General features: G+C 46.9%; 3 protein-coding genes across 7 annotated transcripts in view; all 3 read left to right on the top strand.

The window, feature by feature from the left end:
• The window catches only part of LOC308595616 (uncharacterized protein), a 189,559-nt gene that overhangs the window by 39,070 nt on the left and 124,378 nt on the right, over positions 1–26,111 (top strand). The window lies entirely within an intron of this gene.
• LOC308595664 (uncharacterized protein) overlaps positions 1–26,111 on the top strand; it is a 152,598-nt gene that overhangs the window by 94,712 nt on the left and 31,775 nt on the right. The window contains exon 1 of one of the 2 annotated variants that reach the window (XR_014012096.1): positions 21,126–21,294. The gene's annotated coding sequence lies outside the window, so the exon portion shown is untranslated. Of the gene's footprint in view, positions 21,300–26,111 lie in introns of those variants that run through there. The other variant, XR_014012097.1, reaches the window with a different exon arrangement.
• LOC308595656 (uncharacterized protein) overlaps positions 1–26,111 on the top strand; it is a 98,468-nt gene that overhangs the window by 49,155 nt on the left and 23,202 nt on the right. The window lies entirely within an intron of this gene.

Below are 26,111 nucleotides of genomic sequence, written 5' to 3'. Positions count from 1 at the left end.
TCTCGCAGAAAACTTCCAAAAATTCTGCGTACTTGTGGGGAATCGCTTGCAGCGTGCCTAGCAGCAGCTGTGACTCCTCTTCCTCTCCTTCCTGCCTGGGCACGATGCAGTGTTCAGCACAAAAGGAAGAGCCGAAGACCAGCTGCCTCTGGTACCAAGCCATCGTTGGGCTGTGCTTGTCCAGCCAACTCATGCCCAATACAATGGGCGTGTCAGATAGTTGAGTGACGTTGAAGCTGATGATTTCCCTGTGATTCCCAAGTCGCATCACCATTGGTGGCGTCTGCTTCACCACTTGCCCCCCGAGCAGCTCCCTGCCATCCACAGTGACAACCTGCAGGGGCAGTGTGGCCGGCAGCAACTGCACAGCGTGCCTGTCGACAAAGTCCTGCCCTATAAAGTCTGCATTGCTGCCTGAGTCGATGGTGATTGGCACGTCCATGGTGATTCCATTGGGCAGCTGGAGAGATGCTGTGAGCCTCACTACTGGTTTGGGCGGGAGGGGGTTCACTGGCTGTAAAATCTCTGGGGACTGCGTCACTAACACGTCTGGCTGGGCCCCAGTGCCTCTTCCTCCAGCCAGACATCGTCGTTTCCCTGCTGTGTTCCTCCTTGCTGCGTTGCTGCAGTCACCATAGCTGAGGCTGCAGTGAGCTTGTGGGGCCTCTGGGGACACTCTTTCGCCATATGCCCTGGCTGCTCACAGACGTAACACTTCCTGTTCCCTCTAGGAGGCTTCGCTTTCACTGTTGTCGGTGCTAGGGCTCTGGTTGCTGACTGAGCCCTTGCACCTCCAACCTCCATAGGTTCGGCTCCTCCTCCTGGCGGAGGCGTGGATTGCGCCCGCGCTGCTTCTCTGGGAAGGAAGGAGGGGCCCCCGGCTGGTTCGCGCCCTCCACGCCCTTCGTCCTTGCTCCACGGACGTCCTTCCAGCCTCACCCCCACTGCCAGTGCCCGCTGAACGACCTCCTGGGTGGTTCGGGGTCTCTCCCCCCTGGCTATCTCATCTTTAATCGAGTTGTGCAGCCCCTCCCAAAAGAGGTCTCTTACAGGAGCCGAATCTCTGTCCCATTCCAGGGCGCTGACCAAGGCGAAAAAGCGGGCATGATACTGTCTGACGCTGGCCCTTCCTTGTCTCAGCCCATGCACCTCCTTCCGTGCAAGATCCACGTCAATACTTGATAAAAAACACCCATCCATCGCTTTAATAAAGGCATCCGCATTCTGGAGCGCCGGATCCTTATCTCTCCATAAATTGCGCAACCATGCTTTCGCATCCCCATGCAGATGGGACATGATGAACCCCACTCTCTCTTGTTCATCTCTAAAGTCTTTATGCAGCAGTTGCAGTGCGCACAGTACGTCTGCTCTAAAGTTGGGGTACTGTTGCAGGTTCCCATCAAAGTGAGAGAGCAGCCCGCCTGTCCGTCTCGCCAACCCAATTCCCTCCTGCCGGGGTGTCTGCTTTGCCAGCACGTCTAACCTGACCTGGAGATCCCTGCAGGCGGCAGCTGCCTCCTCCTCTCTCTTCCTGGATGCTAGAACCTCGGCGTTCAGTTGTGCCACTGCTTTTCTGAGGTCCTCTATCTGCTGCTCAGCCGTCATGTCGTCTGCCGTTCGTGAGCTCGCTAGTAGGCACCTGTTTCTCTCCCCTCCTCGAGGCTGTAGATGCCCACAATGAGTCAGACGGAGCTTACTGTCAGAGCTGCTTGAAGATCCTAGCTCACAGAGGATCACGCTAGCCAGCAGTCATTAAGTAAAAGTCTTTATTGAATTACAGTTTCCATTCTCACGCTGCTGTCCGCAACTCTACGTCTAGTAGCTAGATCGGCGAAGCTCCGTCTGAATCTCCGCCCCGTGCGCACCAACTTAATATCCTAGCCTTGCTCCACCTTTTCCGCCTGACTGTCCTCCTCTGGGTCCCTCTACCCCCCGGGGCTTCTTCCTTCCGGGATTCTTCTGACGCTGACCCGGACCCTCCTGCCTCCTTGCGCCGGGCTTTAGGACCTGGTTCCCTTTCGGGGCTGCTTACTGCGCCGCCTTCCTCTGCATTTGAACTTGGCGCGCGCGCCCAACCTTCCACTTTCCTCTTAACCGTTTCTTCGCTCCCCGATGGAGGTGTGGCCACTCCTGACTCATGCCCTCCCTCCTGTGGTGAGCTGCCAGCGCTTCCCCCCTGGCTCCCTTCCTCTTCCCTGCTTCCTGGCGGTGACGCTGGTCCCGATTTCCAGCTGCTCCCCCCTGAGTCCCCTCTGGCTCTATCTTCCTGGGGTGCCCCCCTAGACTCCCCCCTTGCCCTGGCCACTGGTGCTCCTTTCTGTGAATCCTCTGATTCACTGGAAAGACTGGGAGATCTCGGGTAGTCGTCATCACTCATCCTTTCCTCTGCCTCCTCCCCTTCGCTCTCTGTTTCCTCCCTTGCCCGTGCCTCTGCTCCTAAACCCCTGACATACATTTTAGAAAGTGTCTTTTGATTATTATATAAAATATCCTTCTCCAGATAGGATATTTTTTTGTCAAATCTTTTGGTTCTTTTCTCCTTTTCAAGGGCGGCTTTTAATTGATAATACTCCAGCCAGGTTATTCCCTTCTGTTTCCATTCGTTTAGGCCCTTTATTTTCGGATCACTACTTGTTTCCTCTACTAAATCCTTATATGTTAGCCAATCGCTGTTCATATTGTTACGGTAAAGTCTGGGTGCGAGGCTGCTCAGCCACCCAGCTCGTCGGACTAAGTCCGGGGGTCCCTGCGGAGGAAAATGAGCTCAGCCGAAGACAGGAGCAAGATGCAGAAGATCCAAGTTTATTGCGCAACAGGTTCAAGGCGGTTTGATGTAAACAGCACTTCTTCTTTTCCTTGTTCCACATCGGAGAGACTTTGATACACAGGTCTGAGCTCATCTCTCTGCCTGAAACTGCTGTGTTAGCAGTACTGCCAGGCTGGACAGTGTGTTTGGGGGTCCTGGGCTGCCTAGACAAGAAGACCCCCTTCTCAGCCTGGCTGATATGGTCCCAAGGAAAGCAGAGCAGTACGTTAGGCACCAGCTTGGCTGCAGGAGTTGAATGAAGAAGGTGTGCAGGACACCATCCAACCATCTTAGAGACTCCACTCTGGATTTCTGTGGGTTTTCCTCCATAGCCTTTTCTTCTCCTGAAGATAAGTCATGAGGCAGTGAAGGTTTAGGACCAGAGTTTTCCTTCTTGATGGGCTCCCTTCCCTGATTGACGATCCCATCTGCCCTTCACTTTCCTCTGCAGGATGGGCAGAATCTGCCTTCTAGACTGTGGGATTCACTGTTCTTCTCATCCTCTCTATCCACCAGGGCCTGCCATCACCGGCAGCAGAATTCCCCAACCCACCAAGGATTTGAGACCCATCAACAATCCTCACCTGGTTTTGCCGGCCAGTTGAAGCCATTCCTGGGATCATGGCCCCTGACAGCTTCTGGAAGCCACAGGTGAGAGCTGAGTGCAGAGTGGGGACCAATGGTGGATAAATTACCCCATAAGGTGCATGACATGTCCCCCACCAAAGGACCTACTGCTCCCCAACACCCCATGACATAATATAATTATGATATTTGAGACAGAACAGGAATAAATTCATGTCTCTGGAAATATCACAACTTCAGGCCATCAATAAATCAACACTACATATTCAAGGTTGAAGTTTTCACTAAGTACAGTTTTCCATTTGCCTTGAATATCCAGCTTTTTCAGTGTCATTTTAGGATAGTCAGAAGACAGGCACGAGATCAGGCAGCACATCATTATTATAAGGAGCAATGGGGGTGGGTGTTTCCGTCTGGGATTCCCATTTGCCAGCTGCTTTCCTTCTGCTTCTCCTGCTCTCTCCATGCAATGTGAGGCATGTAGACAGAGGTCCATCTCCCAGAACAGGAGCTTCCCTGAGCACCCATTCAGCTGACCCCAAGCACCAAGCCTTGTCACTAGTTCTCTGACTGACCCAGACCACAGTCCCTGGAAAAGACTTAGACCTGGGTCTCCCAAAATGGTCCACTTGGACCTCTTGAGGCCATTGGGACTGTGAAGGTGACTCATGAAGATCTAGAGGTGGAAACAGGGCTGGATGGAGGATTATAATAATATAATCATAATAATTTATTATTTATACCCCGCCCATCTGGCTGAGTTTCCCCAGCCACTCTGGGCAGCTCCCAATCAAATGTTTAAAACAGTACAGTGTTAAATATTAAAAACCTCCCTGAACAGGGCTGCCTTCAGATGTCTTTTAAAGATAAGATAGCTGCTTATTTCCTTCACATCTGAAGGGAGGGTGTTCCACAGGGTGGGCGCCACTACCGAGAAGGCCGTCTGTTTGGTTCCCTGTAACCTCATTTCTCACAATGAGGGAACCGCCAGAAGGCCCTCGGAGCTGGACCTCAGTGTCTTTATGATGCAGAGGATGGGGAAAGTCCAAAGGAACGATGGGCCAGAGAAAGAGAGGGCCTGTTCATGGACAGAGAGCAGCTGCCTTTCCTGTGAGGAAACAATTGATTTGAAAAGGCTGTATTCCAAGATCATGCTGTGCTATTAACGATGATTGAGGATTATGAAAGGTTGCTGCTGCATTACTATCATTTGATGACATTGCTTTTTCATTTGCTGTGCGTAAGAGGGGTGGGGTGGGTGTTTAGTTGGGTGCGGGAATTTGTTTAATTTAATTAAATATGGTGTGTTTGTAACATTCTCTTTTTTTGTTTGATTTATTGTTTTGTTAGTTTGCTTTTTGTATAGGTTTTAATTTGATTTTGAGGGGAGGGGTCAGGGCTGCCTGGGAGTGGATCCCAACAAACAAAATGGCTGGGGCAGGTTCCACAGGGGGGGATGTACTGGGACAACCAATCTCAGTGATCACGGGTAGGAGGAGGAGTTACGCTAAGACCAGACCACGTCATTACCGAGGAAGCGGGCTTAGTCATTGTTTGAGGACTATCCCTGCCTCCAGGTCTGGTCTTGACCAGACGGAATACTGGAATCAGCAAGGGATACCCACACAACCTGAAGGTGCTGCTGTGCAATGCCAGGTCAATGATCCATAAAACCATTGTGATCCATGACTTGATCATGGATGGAGGACTTGACCTGGCATGTGTAACAGAGACTTGGTTGGATGAAGCAGATGGGCCTGTCCTTGCCGCTGCTTGTCTGCCAGGTTTCTCTTACACACAGCAACCCAGGTCATGTGGGCGGGGAGGGGGGGTTGCAGTGATTTTTAGGAAGTCATTAGTTTGCACCAGGCGTCCTATTGGGAAGACCCAGTTTTCTGAGTGCATGTTCTGGAAGTTGGGCAATAGGGGCAGTACAGGATTCCTTTTGGTGTACCGACCTCCCCGCTGCACCAAGGATTCCCTGCCCGAGCTGCTTCAGGTCATGGCGGATGTTCTCCTGGAGACACCTAGTTTGGTTGTCCTAGGGGATTTTAACATCCATGCCGACACGACCTTACAAGGGGCCGCTCGGGACTTCGTGGAAAGCATGGCCTCCATGGGGCTGTCCCTGAATAAGTCTGGCCCAACCCATAGCCGCGGACATGCCTTGGACCTGGTGTTTACCTCTATGGATGTTTGTGATCTGACACTAAGTAAAAGCAATAAAAAAGAAGTGCCATGGTCAGATCACTTCCTGGTGCAACTGGACTTCTCCGCGACCCTTCCCCTCTGCAGGGAGGTGGGACCGATTTGGATGGTCTGCTCCCACCATATAATGTATCCAAATGGTTTCCAGAGAGTGGTAGGGGATGCTTTATCCCATGATTCCCTGGTGGCCCGCTGGAATGTGGAGTTAACCAGGGCTATTGACTGGCTCCGAAGCACCCTCTCTGATTGCATGGAGCCCGGAGAGCCCCGTGGTTTTCCACGGATCTGAGGGCAATGGAACAATCGTTGAGACAGCTAAAGCACCGGTGGTGGATGACCCATTCTGAAGCTGACCAGACACGGGTTAGAGCTGAATGTTGAGCGTAGCAAGTTGCGGTAGTGACGGCGAAAACTACTTTCTTCACCGCCTCTATTGCATCTGCAGAAAACAGCAGCAGGAGACTTTTTCAGGTGGTTCGCAATTTAGCAGAACCACCTGCTCCATCAGGGCTCAGTGCGGCCCACATGATCTCCTGCAATGATTTTGCAAAGTTTTTTTTCAGATAAAGTCGCTCAGATTCACTCAGGTCGCTCAAGTCGCTCAGGTAGACTCCACCGTGGCATCAGGGCCGGGGCGGGAGAGTGCTAGAGTCTGTCTAGTCAAGTTGTGTGGGATCAATTCCAACCTGTTACCCCCTAGGATGTGGACAGGCTGCTTGGACGAGTGAAACCAACCACTTGTCTCCTGGATCCTTGCCCATCCTGGCTTATAAAAGCTAGCCGGGAAGGACTGGGCGATGGGCTTCGTGGGGTGGTGAATGCTTCCCTCCATGAGGGAGCCTTCCCAGACCCGCTGAAAGAGGCAGTTCTTAAACCGCTTCTTAAAAAACCATTTTTAGATGCGGCCACGATGCCCAACTATCGCTGAGTCTCAAATATTCCATTCTTGGGCAAGGTGATTGAGCGAGTAGTTGCTGAACAACTCCAGGCACGCCTGGAAGAAGCGGACCATTTGGATCCCTTCCAGTCGGGATTCAGGCCTCATCATGGGACTGAAACTGCCTTGGTCGCACCAGTTGATGATCTCTGGTGGGCTAGGGACAAAGGTTTCCTAGTTCTGCTGGATCTGTCAGCAGCCTTTGATACTGTCAGGGGCTCAGGAGCAGAGGCGCAGGGGAGAGAGGAAATGGAGAGCGGGGGAAGGGGAAGAATCTGAGGGCAGCGGAGGGCAGAATGACAGTGACCCGAGAGATTCCATAAGCCTCTCCAGTGAATCAGAAGATTCCCAGAAGGGGGGCGCCGATGGCCAAGGCAAGGGGGGTCCCAGGGGGGACACACCAGAAGCAGGGGGCCAGCGGAGACTCCCAAAGCAGTAGCTGGAAATCAGGGCCAGCTTCCCCACCAGAGCGTAGTGGGGGGAAAGAGCCCCATAGGTCAGAGTCAGCGTCTCCCCCGGCAAGCAGGGAGGAGGAGTCAAGCCCAGCTGGCATCCCCGAAGAGGGAAGCAGCGACAGGAGCAGTATAACGGTCAGAAGGAAGGTGGCAGGCTGGGCGCGCGCGCCAAGTTCAAATGTACAGGCGCGCGGGACAGCAGAAAGCACGGATTGGGAACCAGGTCCTAAAGCTCGCCGGAGGGAGGGGGAAGACTCAGGGGATTCAGCCTCAGAAGAGTCTAGGAAGGGCAAGACCTCGGCGGACAAGCAGACCCAGAGGAAGAGGGAGCAGAGGAAGAGGTGGAGCAAGGCTAGGGTCTTAAACTGGTGTCTGGGGGGAGGAGACTCAGACGGAGCTTCGGCGGTCTAAAGTTTAAGACGTAGAGCTGCGCGCCGTGGCTGTAAATGAGAAACTGAACTTCAATAAAAGCTATTTAATGTAACAACGGACTGGCGTTGGTCCTCTGTGAGCTGGGACCTGGGGCAGCTCTGACAGATACCATTGAGCATAACATCCTTCTGGACCGTCTTGAGGGGCTGGGAGCTGGGGGCACTGTCATACAGTGGTTCTGCTCCTTTCTCCTGGGCCGTGTCCAGAAAATGGTGTTGGGGGATGAGTGTTCAGACCACTGGGCTCTCACTTGTGGGGTGCCTCAGGATTCTGTACTCTCCCCCATGCTTTTCAACATCTACATGAAGTCGCTGGGAGAGATCATCAGGGGGTTTGGACTGGGTGTTCATCCATATGCGGGTGATACGCAGCTCTACCTCTCTTTCAAATCATAACCAGTGAAGGCAGTGAAGGTCCTGTGTGAGTGTCTGGTGGCGGTTGGAGGATGGATGGTGGCTAACAGATTGAGGTTGAATCCTGACAAGATAGAAGTACTGCTTTTGGGGGACAGGAGGCAGGCAGGTGTGGAGGATTTCCTGGTCCTGAATGGGGTAACTGTGCCCCTGAAGGACCAGGTGCGCAGCCTGGGAGTCATTTTGGACTCACAGCTGTCCATGGAGGTGCAGGTCAATTCTGTGTCCAGGACAGCTGTCTACCAGCTCTATCTGGTACGCAGGCTGAGAGCCTATCTGCCTGTGGACTGCCTTGCCAGAGTGGTGCATGCTCTGGTTATCTCCCGCTTGGACTGCAATGCGCTATACGTGGGGCTACCTTTGAAGGTGACCCAGAAACTAAAACTAATCCAGAACGCGGCAGCTAGACTGGGGACTGGGAGCGGCCACCGAGACCACATAACACCGGTCTTAAAAGACCTACATTGGCTGCCAGTACGTTTCCGAGCACAATTCAAAGTGTTTGTGCTGACCTTTAAAGCCCTAAACGTCCTCGGTCCAGTATACCTGAAGGAGCGTCTCCACCCCTCATTGTTCTGCCTGGACACTGAGGTCCAGCTCTGAGGGCCTTCTGGCGGTTCCCTCACTGCGAGAAGCAAAGTTACAGGGAACCAGGCAGAGGGCCTTCTCGGTAGTGGCACCCTCCCTGTAGAATGCCCTCCCACCAGATGTCAAAGAGATAAACAACTACCAGACTTTTAGAATACATCTGAAGGCAGCCCTTTTTAGGGAAGCTTTTAATGTTTGATGTATTACAGTATTTTAATGTTTTTCTGGAAGCTGCCCAGAGTGGCTGGGGAAGCCCAGCCAGATGGGCAGGGTATAAATAATAAATTATTATTATTATTATTATTGTTGTTGTTGTTGTTGTTGTTGTTGTTGTTGTTGTTGTTGTTGTTGTTGTTATTTCATAAAAATTGGGAACATGGGTAGGAAGCGGGGGAATGTAGGAGATGTGTGAAATAAGAGAAGGGGCAAATAGTGTTTGATTTGTTCTTTTCCCTTTGTTCTCTTCCTTGGAATCCAAAAAGGACTTCCTCTCTGCCCACTCTGAAGAAGGTGTTACAGAAGAATGGCAGAATTCCGCGGGACAGGAATAGACATTGAAATGTGAGAAATGTGGAATATGCTTCACTGAATGAGCACACATAGCTCACATCAACAAACTCACAGGAGAGAAACCTTTTAAACATTTGAAGTGTGGAAAGAGTTTCACTGATAGTGAAAAACCTAGAATACATCAGCGGACTGCCATGGGTAAGAAAGGATTCCAATGCATTGACTGCGGAAAGAGCTTCAGTCAGAATTGAGACCTTAAAACACATCAACGGATTCACACAGGGGAGAAACCATTTAAATTTATGGAGTGTGGAAAGAGCTTCAGTCAGAATGGAAACCTTAGAATACATCAACGTACACATACAGGGGAGAAACCGTTTAAATGCATGGCTTGTGGAAAGAGCTTTAGTGATAATGGAACCCTTTGAAAACATCAACATTTTCACACAGGAGAGAAACCATTTAAATGTATGGAGTGTGGAAAGAGCTTCAGTTTCAGTTCAAACCTTAGACAACATCAACGGAATCACACTGGGGAGAAACCATTTAAATGCATGGAGTGTGGAAAGAGCTTTAGTCAAAATGCGCACCTAACTTTACACCATCAAACTCACACAGGCGAGAAACCATTTAGATGTATGGAGTGTGGAAAGAGCTTCATTCAGATTGGAAACCTTAGAATGCATCAACGGACTCATACAGGGGAGAAACCATATACATGTATGGAGTGTGGAAAGAGCTTCAGTCAGAGTGGAGAGGTTAGATCACATCAACGGACTCACACAGGGGAGAAACCATTTAAATGCATGGAGTGTGGAAAGAGCTTTAGTTACGATGCAGGCCTTAGACAACATCAACGGACTCACACAGGAGAGAAACCATTTAAATGTATGGAGTGTGGAAAGAACTTCAGTCAGAGTGGACACCTTAGACAACATCAACGGACTCACACAGGAGAGAAACCATTTAAATGTATGGAGTGTGGAAAGAGCTTTAGTTACGATGCAGGCCTTAGATAACATCAACGGACTCACACAGGAGGGAAACCATTTAAATGTATGGAGTGTGGAAAGAGCTTTAGTTACGATGCAGGCCTTAGACAACATCAACGGACTCACACAGGGGAGAAACCATATAAATGTATGGAGTGTGGAAAGAGCTTCAGTAAGAGTGGAACACTTAGAATACATCAACGAACTCACACAGGGATGAAACTGTTTCAGTGTATGGAGTGTGGAAAGAACTTCAGTCAGAGTGGACACCTTAGGCAACATCAACGGACTCATACAGGGCAGAAACCATATAAATGTATCGATTGTGGAAAGACCTTCAGTCAGAGTGCATACCTTAGACAACATCAACGGACTCACACAGGAGAGAAACCTTTTAAATGTATGGAGTGTGGAAAGAGCTTCAGTTATAGTGGAAACCTGAGAGTACATCAACAGACTCACATCGGTAAGAAATGATTTAAATGTATGGAGTGTGGAAAGAGCTTCAGTCAGAATGGACACCTTAGAACACATCAGCAGACACACAGGGCAGAAACTGTTTAAATGTATGGCCTGTGGAAGGAGCTTCAGTCAGAGTGGAAGCCTTGATTTATGTCAACAAACTCACACAAAAGACAAACCATATAAATATCAGGAAAGTAGGTAGAGGTTCAGTCCTAGTGGAATCCTACATCTACAGACTCATGGACAGGAAGAAATTTAACAGTTGACACCCTACAAACCCATCAACCCTCAAAGAGGAGAAGCTGTTTAAAGGGAAAGATTGCAGAAAGTGCTTTAGTTATAATGGAGTGTTTAAGGAACATCTAAGAGCCAGTGTGGTGTAGTGGTTAAGAGTGGTTCGTAATCTGGGGAACCGTGTTTGCGTCTCCGCTCCTCCACATGCAGCTGCTGGGAGACCTTGGGCCAGTCACACTTCTTTGAATTGTCTCAGCACCACTCACCTCACAGAGGAACGGAAAGGAGAATGTTAGCCACTTTGAGACTCCTTCGGGTAGTGATAAAGCGGGATATCAAATCCAAACTCTTCTTCTTCTTCTCAGAGTGGAGAACCCATTAAAATGTATGGAGTGAGGAACGGGTTCCTTTCAGAGTTTACTCTTCTTCACAGCAATGAATTCAGCAGAAAATCCATCTTCAAAGCATGTCATGTATTTGTTCTGGTGTTTATATGTAAAACTGTATAGTAATGAAATAATGAAGGTAATATCCCACAATAATGAGTATAATTTTAGATGTAAGGTACCTTTTGATAGTGAGGGGGAGAGGGTGAATCTGTATTTCTGGTGGTGAGTGAGGATTAGGGCTGGGCGATATATTGATCTCATCCTATACCAGTTTCTGGACTACATTGTGATAACCTTTGGAAAACAATGGATATGGCAATACACCACGAATCCCAGTGTGTGTTTCTGGGATGCCCTTTTGCCTGGAAGCAGCCGGCAGAAAGCTTTGCTTCATGAAGGGCTTCTGGTTTATCGCTCACCATCACAGTTGGAGATCTCTTTATCGGAGGAGACCTTGGTATATCAAAGGCAGGGGAAACTGCTCCAGCGCAGCAGACCCCCGGGAAAACCTCAAATCGAGCATTTTGAGGACATGGAATCTGGCAGGTGTCAAAAGTGGGCTCCCCCCTCACTGGAAAGTTCTGCTTTTGAGCTCTGAGAATGAGGGGGTTGGAGCTGCGACACATTGGACAAAAAGCTTCCTGTGATTATACGAAGCTGCGAGACTGTGAGGCATTAGCGGTCAATTCTTCCAACATCAAAAGGACTGTATTGTGTGTACCTTTTACGTTTGGATTATATATGGCTAATGTAGGGGTTGTGCTGACAAGATAGCTGAGATAATGCTCCGGGCACACAGCCATCTCTCTACAAGAGATTTATTGCGAAGCTTCAAAGCAGTTACAAGAGTTCAAAAACACACTTCATCTCTCGGAGTCAGATGAATCGCCTGACTTTTTTTACGCCTCCCCCAGCAAGCCCATTTCCTGAGTCCACACCTCTTGCTTCCTCTGCTCTGTGAGTGGCTGGTTCCCAGTTCTGGCTCCCCCCTCCCAGCTTCCTCCTCTGAAGTGGAAGAGAAACTGCTAATTACCGGCGTGGGCTCTCTGTACTTGCCTCTCTGCTTCCCCCTCAGCTCTTTCGCAGCCTCCAATTCCCTGACATCCACCCCCTCCTCAAAGGCCCCCTCCCCCTCGGGAGAATCGACCATCCCCAATTTACCCTTCTCCGGAGTGGCGGGGGTGAAGCCTGGAAAACTACCCTCCTCCTCATCCGTATCTTCAAAAACCGTCCTCCAGTCCTCCCTCAAACCCACAGTTCCTCGTGTTCCCTCTTCTTCTTCCTCTTCGTCAGATGGTGGGAATCCCTCGAAATCCTCTTCATCGTCCGTCGGCCCGAACACCTGTTGGAAAAATCTACCCCGGGGTTTGGGTTTGTCGGGGAAGAAATTGTGGAACTCCTCCACTAGACCCTCGTCAGTGATACAACTCTTAGGGACCCAGGTATTCTCTGAACTAGGGGCCCCTTCCCACGCCACCAGATACTCTTGCCTCTCTACTTCCCCCTCAGCTCTTTCACAGCCTCCAATTCCCTGACAGCTAACTAAAGACCTGACCTCAAGAGTCACTAAATCAGAGATTTGCCCAAGGACTTGTTCTGATCGTAGTGCTGTGTTGACAGAGTTAAAATTGTCTCTACAGGGTACTTTTAGATGGCAGATGAATGATGTTTTACTGAGAAATGAATTGATCGTAAATAAAGCTCAAAAGACCCTAAAGGACTATTTTGAATTGAACCTGAATCCTGGAATTGAAGCAAGGGGTGCAAGTAAAGTGGTAATGCCAGGTATTTTGATTCAACAGAATTCTATCAGAATGAGCAAAAGGAAAAAGTTCTGTCTCAAAGGAGAAAGAGAAAAAGCTAAGATGTAACCCAAAAAATCAACAGATTCAAAAGGAAATTAAAGCATTACAATCTTAGTCTTCACAAATAGTAAACCAAGAAATTGAATGAAAAATTATATTGATGAAACAAAAGACTTTTGCATCGGCAAATAAATGCAGAAAATTATTGGCTTGGGGACAGAAGGAGAGTACAATAATTAATATTATGGAGGATGATAAGAATATTGAGAACCCAACAGAGATTAGAAAATGTTTTCAAAAGTACTATAAGAAGCTTTACAAAAAGGAAAAATGGATAAAATGGAACAGTTTTTGGACAAAAATGGATTGCAGAAAATTCCAGCGGACAAAACAAGCCTACTAAATGAACTGGTTACAAGACAAGAAGTTGAAGGGGCAATTAGAATCATAGAATCATAGAGTTGGAAGAGACCACAAGGGTCATCGAGTCCAACCCCCTGCCAAGCAGGAAACACCATCAGAGCACTCCTGACATATGGTTGTCAAGCCTCTGCTTAAAGACCTCCAAAGGAGGAGACTCCACCACACTCCTTGGCAGCAAAACAGCTCTTACTGTCAGGAAGTTCTTCCTAATGTTTAGGTGGAATCTTCTTTCTTGTAGTTTGGATCCATTGCTCCGTGTCCGCTTCTCTGGAGCAGCAGAAAACAACCTTTCTCCCTCCTCTATGTGACATCCTTTTATATATTTGAACATGGCTATCATATCACCCCTTAACCTCCTCTTCTCCAGGCTAAACATGCCCAGCTCCCTTAGCCGTTCCTCATAAGGCATCGTTTCCAGGCCTTTGACCATTTTGGTTGCCCTCCTCTGGACACGTTCCAGTTTGTCAGTGTCCTTCTTGAACTGTGGTGCCCAGAACTGGACACAGTACTCCATGTGAGGTCTGACCAGAGCAGAATACAGTGGCACTATTACTTCCCTTGATCTAGATGCTATACTCCTATTGCCCAAATGAAAATAGGCAAAGCACTGGGACCTGATGCTTTAACTTCCAAGTATTATAAAATATTTAAGGATTGGCTGATACAACCATTGATGGATGTTGTAACAAAATATTAAAGGGGGACAAAGCACCCGAGTCCTGGAAAGAGGCCTTCATCACTCTGATACCCAAACCAGATACAGATAGAGCTCAAGTAAGGAATCAGCGACCAATTTCCTTGTTGAATGTGGATTATAAAATATTTGCAAATATTTTGGCTACAAGATTGAAGAAGATTTTGAATAAGCACATACATAAAGATCAGTCAGGTTTTTTATCTGAGAGGCATATGAAAGATAATATTAGGAATGTGCTGGAAAGATTAGAGGCAAAAAAGAATCCTAAAGCAATGTTTATGTTTATTGATGCAGAGAAAGCCTTTGATAATGTTTCTTGGAGTTTTATGAAACAGAACTTGTGTAATATGGGGATCAGTCAAAAAATTTTCAATGGTATTAATGCAATTTACTTGGAGCAGAAAGCAAAAATTATAATTAACAATGTGGTCTCAGAAGAAATTAGGATTGAGAAGGGAACCAGGCAAGGGTGCCCACTTCCCCCCCCCCTGCTTTCTATTTCTGTCCTAGAGGTGCTGCTGAATAGGATAAGGAATGATGAGGAAGTTAAAGGCATAGTAGTGGGAACTAAACAATATAAGTTAAAAGTCTTTGCTGATGATTTGGTATTGACTTTACAGGACCCTGAGATCAGTGCAATCAAAGCACTGAAGATAATTCAACAGTTCGGACAAGTTGCAGGTTTCAAATTGAATAAGAATAAAACCAAAGTTTTAGGGGGGGGGGAATAATGATACATGAAAAACTTAATTTAGAGGAACCCACAGGGCTGAAGTTTGTGAAAAAGGTGAAATATCTGGGTGTAAATATGACTGCAAAAAATGCATTTGTACAAAGACAACTATGAAAAGTTATGGAAAGATATCAAAAGAGATTTGGATATTTGTACAAGGTTGAAACTATCTTTGTTGGGCTGAATTTCTGCAATAAAGATGAATGTATTGCCTAAGGTGTTATTTTTGTTCCAAGTACTCCCTATCATTGATAAGTTGAATTGTTTTAAGGAATGGCAAAAGATATTATCTAAATTTATCTGGCAGGGGGGAAAACCTCAGAACTAAGTTTAAATTATTAACAGATGGAAAAGAGAGAGGGGGTTTCTCCCTGCCAGATTGAAGGATTTACTTTGAAGCTGCAGCCTTTTGCTGGCTGAAACAATGGTTTTTATTGGAAGATACAGATGTTTTGGATTTGGAAGGTTTTGATAATGTATTTGGTTGGCATGCATATTTATGGTATGAAAAGCTAAAAGCTCACAAAGGATTTAAAAATCATATAATTAGAAAATCTTTGGATGATGTTTGGATAAGATACAGGGATTTGTTAGAAAGGAAAACACCCAGATGGATATCACCATTGGAAGCTAAAACTCATAAAAGGTTGAATATGAAAGATACATGGTTGAAGTATAATGATAGTTTGATGGAAGTAGGGGACCAATTTAGATTAAAATCTTATGGTCCGTTGAAAAATAAATTAGATGATTGGTTCCAGTACATCCAGATAAATGAAATGTTTAAAATGGATTAGAAAATTGGTTTTCAAACAGAGAAATCCAAACTAGAAATGGAATTATTAGATACAAAAACAAAATACCTATCTAAGATGTATAATTTATTGCTGGAATGGCATACGAGAGATGAACAAGTGAAATCTGTAATGATTGAATGGGCCAGGGATGTGGGGTACAATATCATGATGGTGGATTGGGATAAATTGTGGAAAAAGGAATTGGAAGAAACAAGATTTACCAACTATCGAAGAATGGCAGATGAAGATGATGGACTACATGGAATTTGCCAAACTGACCGGGAGACTCTGAGACCAGAGAGAAGAGATGGTGGAAGAAGATTGGAAGAAGCTTAAGGAATATTTGAAAAAAATATGTTAATATTTAAATCTTAGAATAGCTTTGGAAGTGGATATAGGCTGTAGGGTTAGAAGTAGAAGATAGTGTATTTTAAAATAATATTATCTGCAAGCGATAAAATGTGAAGTTAATTTAAGTGTGATAAAAAAGATGGTTAGAAACTATGATATATGTAAACTGCTAAAGTAAAATGAAAATCAGATAGGTGGGACTCGGGGAAGCCCACCTAACAATGTTTAGAGAAATAAGGATAAGAGAATAATCTGTTTGTGTTGTTTGTTTTTCTGTTTGTGTTCTTTATTTGTGTTATAAAATGAATACTTTTTTTTGAAAAAAAGAAGAAAGCTTTTCTTCGTGAAGCCCCTGCAGATGCCGAGTTCCTGACTTCCCTTCCAGGCGACAGGAAGCAAAAGACACACTTCCATTGCCCTGTTTCCTTCCAGCCTCTTTCCTCCCTTGCTCCCTTCTGCCGGTTTGTGTGCCTGACTTGGATATCCTGTGAGCTGTATTTTATTTACTGCTGAAACTGGATTTGTTCTCAGGAGCAAAGTTTTGTGCCTCACTGGGGACCCAGGGAGAACTGTATGCTTTGAAAGCTCAGTAAACTATTACTGAAGAAGTCCTGCTGCCTCTGTGTGTTTTTGTCCTCAGCGTGGGACTTGCTCTACACGTGGCCCCTACCCCGCTGATACTTAGCTCATGCCCTGGAGTTGCTCTACTCAAGCATGCAAGACGGTGCGTCTGTGTGTGACTGTGGTTTTTTGCACTGTTATGGAAATGACAAGTGGGACCCACATCTTTAAAGTTGTTAAAATAAAAAAATTCCTTCCAGTAGCACCTTAAAGACCAACTAAGTTAGTTCTTGGTATGAGCTTTCGTGTGCATGCACACTTCTTCAGATACAAGGAATTAAAGTTGTTGCAATGTTACAAATCATCAAACCTTTATTGGCATCACTTACAAACATTCAGAATAAGTAGGCCAGTGCGATGTCGTCACCATTTCAACAGTACAGTCATTTGCCAAAGGGAAGAAGAGGCAAGCAATCTATTTCATCTCTCCAGCAAGGGCAGGATCCTGTAGCGTACTTTGGCGACAAAAAATCAAATAGAGGAACTTAGCTACTGTCTTGGGGAGCTCCTGGTCTCTCCCCTGGAATAAGAAGTGTACAACCTCCTTCTCTGGTTTCCATGTTGGAATGCATAGGTGGTCTAAAAATTATTGGCAAATAACATCATAGATTTTGCATTTAAGGGCCATGTGAGCTAGAGTTTCCACCAGGTGGGCATCGCATGGGCAGATCCTATCTCCTTCTGCCAAACCCACAAACCTGCCCCAAAGGAGGTTAGGAGGATTAGACTTGAACCTAGGCAGAGAAAAAGCCCTTTTTTCTTGCGGGTTAAACAAAAATTGTAAATAATTAAGGTTAAATTCCTGCACCCTAGAGAGTCGAAAATAAAGAGGGGACCATGTTTTTTCCGCAGCTGAGATTAGTTCCTGGAGATCTATGTCCCACAGCCTAGTTTTTAACATGGCCTTGGCTACTGGGGAAGCCATGATGATAATGTTGCAAATATTATGCCTGAATGTATCCATTCGACTTGACAGCTCAGGGAAGATACCTAGCTTTATAAATGTGTAGAAAATCCATACTTTAACTGACTCTCCTCATTCCAACGCCATTTTGATCCTTAGAGAAAGGGGAATTTGGGCTCCACCTCCCTCCATGAACCAAGAAGCAGAAAATCAGATCGGCAGTGTCAAGCGCTCGTCCTACACTCGAGTAGGATCCTGGTAGAGACACATGCCCGACTGGCATGTTCTCTCCCTCCTGGTCATTCGTTCGGGAGCTTCAAAAGCTTCACAGCAACTGATGCCAACAGACATCGGCACACTTAGGGATCTGCAGAGTGTTTGCAGTTTGCGTAACAGAGCTCAGCAACTCAGCATTTTGGCTAATCTACTTTATTTACATATAAACACACACGGAGCACTGCAACACGGCTCCCTCTCTCTCTAGCATCAGACAGCAAAGAGAGAGAACAAAGGACAATAGTCTCACTTCAGGAACATAGTCTCCATCTCTTCCCACTGTGGAGTCAAAACATACTCCGTCATGTGATAGACAAAAATGCCATGACTGCAATCACGGATCTGGAAATCTAACAGGCAGCAGGAACAGGGCATCCTGCCATAATCCCCCAATCATAAGAGCACAGACATGGCTCCCCATCCAGGGAGTGACCAGGGGAAACAATGGACATCTGCAGAGGCAGTTGAGCAAGCCAGGTGTTCTGAAAGCCCATCTCCAGACCAGTCCTGAGGGCAAGGAGATGTCAAGAGTTTTATTGTTCTTCCGGTGATGGGGAGTTAAGAGGTGTTGGGAAAGGGGTCTGATAAAGAGACCGAATGTTGGACTTGTGTCACCCTTGTAGACCCCTCCCCCTTTGTGACATGCTAGTGATGTAGTGATGATGTCTCAGTGATGCTGCTCCAAGTGTATTCTGGGATATTGTGGGAAGTTTTAAAAGAGGGGGGCCACCCCTTACTCGGGGTTCTTACTCCTGTGGGGACCTGTTGCACAACAATAAGGATCATGGTCTACTGACCATGTTCCTTCTTTTACTGACCACATGGACCTGCGGGAGACCAGCACCCTGTTGAGTCGTCTCTCACCCCAGAATTTTTCATTACCAATAATGATCTTTTAAAATGTTTATATTTTTTGTTGTCTGCAACACTCCCAAAAATTTCACCATCTTTTCTATCCCCAGCTCTGCTATCTGTCTCTACTCATTTTTCTTCTGTTGTCTCATATTTTTACCAACAATTTATTTCAATTTTTATTCAATTTAACACCTGTGAGTTGGCCAAATTGATTAATCTTGTTGAACACCCTTGGTATACTTTCCAGTGGGCTTCTACCATTATTACCAGGTTGTTTGCAAATGCCTTAAGTTCATATGATCTTCATCCCACTGTAGTAATAATAATAAATAATAATAATAATAATAATAATAATAATAATAATAATAATAATAATAATTTGTATCCCACCCTCCCTGGCCAAAGCCGGGCTCAGAGCGGCTAACAACAAGTAAAAATAGCCCAGTGTACAGAAAATTGCACAGTCAATTAATTAAAATACATTCTAGAATCAAATCAGAATCAAATTAATGGCAACCATCGGGTTAGGGTTCTATGAAGATTACAGAAGGAGAGGAAAGGCCAGGCAGAACAGCTCCGTCTTGCAGGCCCTGCAAAAAGATATATTGGTGATGCTGTGAGAACTGAATTCCCCGATATGGTGGGAAAGTTTTAAATGTCAATGTCGCCCCCTGCTCTGGGATCACCCGCTGTTGTTGAACCTGTTGCACAACAATAAAGAATCTCAGTCTACTGACTGCTGTTTTGCTCCAAATTGCTTCGCTGGAATTTCCTTCTTTTACTGACCGCACGGACCCGCAGGGGACTTGGACCCTGATGAGCTGAGCTGTTGAGTAGACTCTCAACCCAGAATTTTCCTTATCAAAACCTTTCTGCAAATGGCCTTTGCAACACAACTCCCTGGATGGTTACAAAGTAGACACATTTGCCTCTTTGCAACTGATGCTTTCGCTTAGCCCCGTTTCCTCAATGAATCCTCCCATTTCTTGATGAAAACCTGAGCTGAAACAGAACAGAGAGCAAAACAGCAGCCCTGTCTGACCCCAGTCACGTGGCAGGAGATTCATCCTGAGCTCCCCCCCCCCATCAGTGATGATCCAGATGTGATCCATTGGTGATCCCCATGATCCAAGCAGACTGGGCCAAAGAGCAGATCTCTAGGCCTGAATGAAAGGGGTCTGCGATGATGGATTCTGGAGTCAAGAAATCCTCCCTTTCCGATTATCTCTCAGGCTGGCCAGGAAAAGGCAGCGAGCAGGAATCCTCAGGCATCCCGACGGACAGACAGACTTGTCATGTTGCCAAAAGACGAACTCGGAGTCTGATCTGATTTAAATGCACAACTCATTTTGTGACTTCGCTGTTGGATTGTCGGGATCAGCCCCTCCCCCCTCTCCTGATCCCCAGAAGGAAGACCGGGGGGGGGATTTCTACTCCTCCTTCTCTCCCCCCCCACCCGCTCAACACTTTCCCTCCCCTCCCGGCACCTCCTCCTCTCACCCCGCCCCCACAACCCCAGATCCCGCCCCCAATACATTCCTCCTCCTCCTCCTCCTCCAATCCGGCTTCGCTCCGGAAATGAGGGGGGGAGCCCCCCTCCCAACCTGCCTGTTTCTCTCGCAAGTGGAGCTTCCACTCCGGATTGCTGCTCTGCCCCGTAGCTCGGGGGGGGGGGGGAGGACGGGAAGAGGAGGATCCCCGCCCCACGTGGATGTTGCAGGAAAGGAAATGAGAATCGGAGCGAGGACAAAGAGGTAAAGGGGTCGCGGGGGGGGCGGAGAGAGAAGAGGACCCAGAGACCCCTCCAGCTCCCCAAGCGCCTTCCGTGGGGCCTGGATCCCGGCACGCGTGCTGCCAAGGGGCGGAGATGGGGCGCCCACCCACGAGGACTCCCTGGGGCGCGGAGAAGCGGGCCAGAAAGGGTTAAGGGGCGCGGGAGGCGCCTGGATAGAGACCCCCCTGTCCCTCCCTTGCTCCTGTCGGGGGGGGGCCGGGAATGGAGAGGTGTGGCGCGCAGGGCGAGGGGTGACCCGAGCCAAGGGGGCCTTTGGGTGCAGGGGAGACTCCGGGAGAGAGGGAGGGGGTCGAGGAATGGGGGGAGCATCCCTGGGTCAGATAAGGGCAGCAGGGGGGGAGATAGGAAGACCAGTCTTGGGGGGGTCTCCATCGTGCCTTCCTTGGGGAATCTCCGGAGGGGCCGCCTTGGCTTCTCTCTCCCGCCCAGCAATCAACCCCCCTTCAAGGCGACCAGAGAGGGATCCCTGGAAAGTGGGGGTCCTGCCCACCCCACCCTTCCATACTGCAATCTCCATCCTCTTCCCACCCCATAAGCCCCTGCCCTGTCCAGACGCAGCGCTTCTGCCCAGTCCAACCATTGGTCCCTTGGAGAGGAGAGGAAATCCCCAGAGGAAGAGGGGATGGGGAGGCCTTCTCAGAAGCGGCTCTTGGTTTCCACAATCCCACCCAGGAAGCAGCCAGAAACCTTTTCCTCTCTCTCAGGCTTCCATCTTTATTGTCTTTTCCGCTGAGGATGAGGATAATGTACACCTGTCATCAGAAACGGGTGCAGAGTCCATGGAATGGCTCTCAGGATTGATAGAGAAGTTGCACCTCAAAAGCATTTCTGTTCCTCTTGTTCTTTCTAGGCAATGCCAGAGTGATTGACAAGCTGAGATACAACCCATCATCATCCGATGACAGCGGCTGCATGAATCTTCCCAGTCAAAGGACCCATTTTCATGATAGACAGTGCCTGGGGCTGGAGGCTCTACACACCGGGTGTGCCTGTGCAGGCCAAAGACTGCCAGTATTAGCACAGGTGAGGTGTGTGACCTTCCCAAATTTACAGACTGTATGTGAATGAGAGTTTGTGGGTGGGATTATAGTTTACGGGAACCCTGTGATTTTCTCCACCCATAACATTTCATAAGCAAATATTGCAGTACGAATTCCAAAATAACTACAAAAAATCACAAGATGATAATAATAGTACAGTGGTACCTCTGGTTAAGAACTGAATTCGTTCTACAGCTCCGTTCTTAATCTGAAACTGTTGTTAACCTGAAGCACCACTTTAGCTAATGGGGCCTGCTGCTGCCACCGCGCCACCGGAACATGATTTCTGTCCTCATCCTGAAGCAAAGTACTTAACAAAAGGTAGTATTTCTGAGTTATAAGAGTCTGTAACCTAAAGCGCCTGTAACCCGAGGCACCACTCTAGACGTTACAGTACATATAGGTAAAGGTAAAGGGACCCCTGACCATTAGGTCCAGTTGCGGCCAACTCTGGGGTTGCGGCACTCATCACGCTTTATTGGCCGAGGGAGCCGGTGTGCAGCTTCCGGGTCATGTGACCAGCATGACTAAGCTGCTTCTGGCGAACCAGAGCAGCGCACGGAAACGCCGTTTACCTTCCTGCCGGAGCCGTACCTATTTATCTACTTGCTCTTTGATGTGCTTTCGAACTGCTAGGTTGGCAGGAACAGGGACTGAGCAATGGGAGCTCACCCTGTCATTGCGGGGATTTGAACTGCCAACCTTCTGATCGGCAAGTCCTAGGCTCTGGGGTTTAACCCACAACGCCACCCGTGTCCCTACAGAACATATACAAGACAGTAAAACATCCAAAAATTAAAAACCTCCTGATACAGCTGTCTTCTAAATGTCAGATGGTTGCCTACTTCCTTGCCCTCGGAAGGGAGGGCATTCCATGGGGCAGGAGGCCCTCTGCCTGGTTCCCTGGAACTTCACTTCTAACAGCAAGGGAACCAGCAGAAGACTCTCGGAGGCGGACCTCCCTGTCCGGACTGAGGGATGGGGGTGAAGATGCTCTCGTCAGGTCCACAGGGCCGAGGCTGAGGAGGGCTTTAGGTTGCAGATCTTGCTCCTCCATAATGATCGATGTATAGATAGCAGAGTAGGAGAAAACACTCAGAGGCAGGAAAAAAAATCAGCTGAGAAATTTATTACTGAAGACAGATAATGACAGGACCCAAAAAATAGCAAAAATGTAACTCACAGTAAAACCCTGACTTAGCAAACCAAAACAGCACTCAAGTAAGAAACAGACAAGCAGAGTAGAGTAATATCAGAATATGAAGTGGGATCAGGCGCATTTCAATACTGTAATTCATATATAATTCAATGTCAGAGTAACCCTGGGACTAGATAACAAGCCTCCAGGTCGACGTGCCCCACCTGCCCTTCACTTTCCTCTTCCGCACGGGCAGAGTCTGCCTTCTGGACTGTGGGATTCACGGTTGTTCTCCTCCACTCCATCCACCAGGGCTTGACTTCAGGTGCAGCAGAATTCCCCACCCAGCCCATCAACGATTTGAGACCCATCAGCTTTCCTCACCTGGTTTAGCCGGCCGGTAGAAGCCGTTGCTTGAACCCCTGTTGCATGCTGACAGCTTCTGGAAGCCACAGGTGAGAGCTGAGTGCAGGGTGGGCACCAAGGGTGGAAAAATGACCCCAGAAGGTGCAGGACATGTTCCCCACCAAAGGAACTACTGCTCCCCAACACCCCATGACATCTAGATTCAGGTAGGTAGCCGTGTTGGTCTGACACAGTTGAAATAAAAAATTAAAAAATAGTCCAGTAGCACCTTAGAGACCAACTATGTTTGTTCTAGATATAAGCTTTCGTATGCATGCGCACGTCTTCAGATACACTGACACAGATGTCACCATACCCTTGTATATTGTGGGAGGGTGGGTGGGGTTTTTCTCTGAAGGGTACTCCTACCTCCATCTCCTACTACCCTTCACTATATGAAGAAGTGTGCATGCACACGAAAGCTTATACCTAGAACAAACTTAGTTGGTCCCTAAGGTGCTACTGGACTATTCTTTCTTACTTCAACTGTGTCAGACCAACACGGCTATCTACGATTAAGTACAGTTATGTCCTGCTTTTCAGTGTCACTTTAGGATAGTCAGAAGACGGGCTCGAGATCAGGCAGCACGTCATCATTATAAAGCACCATTGGGGTGGGTGTTTCCGCCTGGGATTCCCATCTGCCAGCTGCTTTCCTTCTGCTTCTCCTGCTCTCTCCATGCAATGCGAGGCATGAGGACAGAGGTCCATCTCCAAGAACAGGAGCTTCCCTGAGCACCCATTCAGCTGACCCCAAGCACCAAGCCTTGCCACTAGTTCTCTGACTGACCCAGTCTGACTGACCCAGACCACAGTCCCTGGAAAAGATGAAGGCCTGGGTCTCCCAAAATGGTCCATATGGACCTCCTGAGGGCAGTGGGACTGTGCAGGTGATTCATGAAGAACTAGAGGTGGAAACAGGGGCAAACACTTGATTTGAAAGGCAGTCTTAGAGTAAAAATTCTTGCTAAATGTAGTTTTTATCAATCTCTTTATCTCTTCATAAATCATGTTCCAAAATCTTTGTATCTCTAGAAAGGGCCACCACATATGGTAGTATGTTCCTATCTGTTCCATACATCGCCAGCACTTGTTATTATTTGATTTATTTATTTTTGCAAGTTTTACAGGGGTCAGGTACCACCTATAGTACATTTTCATAAGATTTTCTCTTATAAGGAAACAAGCCATGAATTTTATATTTTTAGTCCATAATTCGTTCCAAATATTGGGTTTGATCGTATGTCCCAGGTCCCTCTCCCATTTTACTGTAATTTCTTTGATATCTTCCTCCTTTCTTTGCCAATTCAAAAGTAGTTTGTACATTTTAGAAAGTGTCTTTTGATTATTATATAAAATATCCTTCTCCAGATAGGATATTTTTTTGTCAAATCTTTTGGTTCTTTTATCCTTTTCAAGGGCGGCTTTAAATTGATAACACTCCAGCCAGGTTATTCCCTTCTGTTTCAATTCGCTTAGGCCCTTTATTTTCGGATCACTACTTGTTTCCTCTACTAAATCCTTATATGTTAGCCAATCGCTGTTCATATTCATCCTGTGAACTGACATAGATTCCATTGGTGACAGCCACCATGGTGTTTTGGTTACTACTGATTTTTTACTCATCTCCCATACTTCATATAATGCCCTTCTCACAATGTGATTTAAAAATCCTTTGCGGGATTTAACCTTGTCATAGCCTATGTAGCCATGCCACCCATACACAATATCCCATCCCTCCAGATCTAGGACTTCCGTGTTTTTAATTAATATCCAGTGTGGTGTAGTGGTTAAGAGCGGTAGTCACGTAATCTGGGAAACCGGGTTCGTGTCTCCGCTCCTCCACATGCAGCTGCTGGGTGACCTTGGGCTAGTCACACTTCTCTGAAGTCTCTCAGCCCCACTCACCTCACAGAGTGTTTGTTGTGGGGGAGGAAGGGAAAGGAGAATGTTAGCCGCTTTGAGACTCCTTCGGGTAGTGATAAAGCGGGATATCAAATCCAAACTACTCTTCTTCTCCTCCTCCTCCTCCTTCTTCTTCTCTTCTTAATCCATGTCCAACACACTGCCTCAAAGTACAGTTTAAGGTCAGGGACCGCGAAGCCTCCTTTTTCCTTCAACTCTGTTACTAGCTTAAATTTTATGCGTGGTTTTTCCCCTTGCCAAATAAACTTGGCAAGGTCCTTCTGCCAATCCTTAAAACACTTTACGCCTCTAATTATAGGTATTGTTTGGAACATAAAATCATCTTTGGCAATACCATCATTTTAACTGTGGATATTCTCCCCCACAGGAATAATTTTAATTTTCCCCAAGTCTCTAATTCTTTTTTTATTTCCTTCCACTTCTTCTCATAATTGTCCTTATATAAGTTTATATTCTTATTGGTGATCCAAACCCCCAAATAATTTACCTTATTGGCTACCTTTAAACCTGTTGTATTTTCCAGTTGCTCTTGTTCCAACTTACGTAAATTTTTCATTAATAATTTGGATTTTCCTTTATTCAGTTTGAACCCAGAGACTTTCCCAAATTCTTCCAGTTGTGCAAGCATTTTTTGGATACTTTGGATACTGAATTTTAAGTGGTTACGATTACATCATCGGCAAAGGCTTTAATTTGGTAGTATCGAGTTCCTAGGTTAATTCCTCTTATATTTTTATCCTTTCTTATTGCTATTAAAAGTGGTTCCAAGGTGGCAATAAAAAGAAGTGGGGAGAGAGGGCTGTCTTGTCCCCCTTTCGATGCTGAACTCTTCGGTGATCTCGTTATTTATTAGCAATTTTGCTTTTTGGTTATCATATATCGCCCTAATTCCATTAATTATTTTCTCCAGACCTTTGAAAGTTTCCAATAGGAAATTCCATGATACTCTATCAAAAGCTTTTTCTGCATCAACCAATAACATGGCCATCTTTTTACTTGGTTTCATTTCCACATATTCCAGCGGGTCAATTATTATTCTTGTATTGTCTTTTATATGTCTATCCGGTAAGAAGCCCGCCTGGTCTCTGCTGATTATTTTGTTTAGAGTCTTTTTTAATCTATTAGCCATCACCCCAGCATAGATTTTATAGTCTGTATTCCAGAGGGAGATTGGTCTATAATTTTTCATGTCTGTCAACTCCACTCCCTGTTTTGGGATTAGAGTGATCAGTGCTTCTTTCCATGATTGTGGTATATCTTTCCCTCCCAGTATATTATTTATTATTCTTTGTAATATAGGGAGGATTACTTCTTCCAGGTTCTTATAGTAC

Source organism: Podarcis bocagei, assembly GCF_964188305.1.
Source record: "Podarcis bocagei genome assembly, chromosome: 10".
In the NCBI taxonomy this organism is placed as follows: Eukaryota; Metazoa; Chordata; class Lepidosauria; order Squamata; family Lacertidae; genus Podarcis; species Podarcis bocagei.
This window is presented reverse-complemented; position numbering and strand designations above follow the sequence as displayed.